The 2,320-nt window shown below is 38.6% G+C and overlaps 1 pseudogene; it reads left to right on the forward strand.

Moving 5' to 3' along the window:
• Positions 1–732: 732 nt before the first annotated feature.
• On the forward strand, positions 733–2,097 carry LOC120179123 (annotated as a pseudogene).
• The last annotated feature ends 223 nt before the right edge of the window (positions 2,098–2,320 follow it).

Genomic DNA, 2,320 nt, shown 5'->3' on the forward strand with positions numbered 1-2,320 from the left:
GATGGGGATTTATATGTTGTCTAGGAACAGCATTTATTAAAAATGTAACGTGGTTCTGTTTGCTGGTCTATTCCTTTAAGGTGTATATGATTCATGTTTCCTTATGACCTGCTTATTATCTGCTGATACAACTTTGGTACATTGTTCGACTGATTTTGGAAAAGTTCTCCTAGATTAATGCCTTGTATTATTATAAATTTGTTGCTGAAAGTTAATGAAAGCGAACAATAAAGATCAAAGTAATTAGATGGTTAGCGGGAAAGGGAAAAAGAAAAAAAGGGAGATGATGGAGAGAATCATTGGTTAGGTAATATTTGAATTTCTATATATATATAAAAAATTGCACATGATGTAGATTGTAGTTTAAAAATTGTGAGGATCGTGGAGTGAAGTGGTCAAGTTTATGGTTGGGAACTAATGTTGACTTGCTAGATATGGAATTAAAAATTCTCCTTGATTCTTGAATACCATATTGCAATGGCAAAGCTAAGTTACATTGAAGTGGGAGGCCAACATAAATCGAGATTAACAATTTGGGGCGTCCATGTAGATAGATGAATTTGACCTAATTTGCAATGGAGTAGTGTAGGAATTGGAGAACATTTTGGAGCCCCCCAAATGGCCTCCTAGCCCTAACTACATGCCACCTCGACCGTTTTGATTATGTGGTTTGATTATAGTCAGTAAAGCATGACCTAAACTGTGATGGTTTTCATTTATTATTCTATTCAGGTGCCACTGTAAGTATGGATCCTCGATTGGGTGCCTTTCAAAGGCTTGACACTCTAGGAGGTGGAAGCATGGGCCAGGGGGAGTCTGATGAGTCATCTCTTTCTGTGAGATGTCTCACTTTTATCCTCGTGATCCTCTCCAGTGAATGAAGCGTCTCCAATGGCAGCTTAAAGGAAAAAGGAACGTACGGAATCTGGTTAAAAGATCCATAGATGCAGCAGATATAAGAGGTTATAATAGATCTGCTTGTGGGGTTATATCCTCAAGAAAGGAGGGTACTTTCAGAAAAAGGCTGTTATGTCAGAGTTATCATAGAAATCATGACTTTGACGATGATGTTGATATGGCTGGTTTGAGTGCAAATGATTTCAGAGCCCAAATGTTTGGTTTTGATGGCACAGGATCTTTATACATGCCAAGGGATTTCTCCAGAAGTAGAAATAGTTTTCAATCGTAGCATTCGTGATTTGGAAGACATGCCATGGAAACCATGTTGCTGTGAAAAGGGAGTGGAGAATAAAGTGTGGTGTTTTGATCCGAAGTTTTATACCTATGGTAATTTTGGTGGAAAAAAAAGATCTATTGATAGATGTGGATTTGAAAGTTCAAGCGGCTATCAGAAAGAACCTGTACCTATAGTTTCATTGATGAGCAAGTTGAATGGGAAGGCATAATAGGGCATCCCATTCAAATTGAAGCTCTAGACGACAATTCAACTGAAACTCTTCTTCCACTAATGGCTATTTAGTATTGGACTAATGAACCATGGACACAGTTCTCTTCCGCCAGCATGGAGGACTGCCAAGAGGACAAATTTTAGGGTCCCACGTCCACACCAACCATTTGCATTGAGTAGTTATGAAGCTGCTGGATATCGTTCCTTGGATCATGAACGGGAACCACCTTTTAAGTGGTACAATGTAGGAAGTTCCAATTATAACACAGGCCTGGTAAAAACGAGCATCTCTCATGTTCCAGGCTCTCCTACAGACAGCAGTTACAAGTTTCCGAAGAAAGTAAGCTTATTTTCTAGCCAGAAAACAAGAACATTGTCATCAATTGGTATAGATCATAATTTTAGTTCTAAGCCTACACTTGATAGTGGTAACTTTCAAATGGATGGATTAATCAAACCAGAGTCATCTCGACCCACAACAGTGGCCTGCATACCTGTCAAACTAGTATTCAGTAGGTTACTTGAAAAAGATCAATAGGCCACCATCAAAAGCACTGCTAAAGTGATTCTCTCCACCAGTAATGCAGTAAGAGATTCATCGCAGATCACTGTACATGATACAACGAAAAATTAAATACTGTCAGCAAAATAAACATTGTTAATTTCCTCTTTTCTGGCAAAAAGCATTCCCACAACGGTTCCTGTCAGCACATCGAGGTGAGGAGCTTGTTTTTTTCTTATAATTAGATCAACCAGCAATTGGACATAAAAACTAAGCTTTTATACGATTAGTAGTGTTTTCAGGCTTTGGACATCTGTTTCCGAGGAATCAATGGAAGGGAAAGTGATGTCAGGCAGCACTCAGGTAATTGGAAATCATGGTATACGGGTTGGTCTTTTTAGAATTTCTCA

Source organism: Hibiscus syriacus, unplaced genomic scaffold (assembly GCF_006381635.1).
Source record: "Hibiscus syriacus cultivar Baekdansim isolate YM2019G1 unplaced genomic scaffold, ASM638163v2 tig00003551_pilon, whole genome shotgun sequence".
In the NCBI taxonomy this organism is placed as follows: Eukaryota; Viridiplantae; Streptophyta; class Magnoliopsida; order Malvales; family Malvaceae; genus Hibiscus; species Hibiscus syriacus.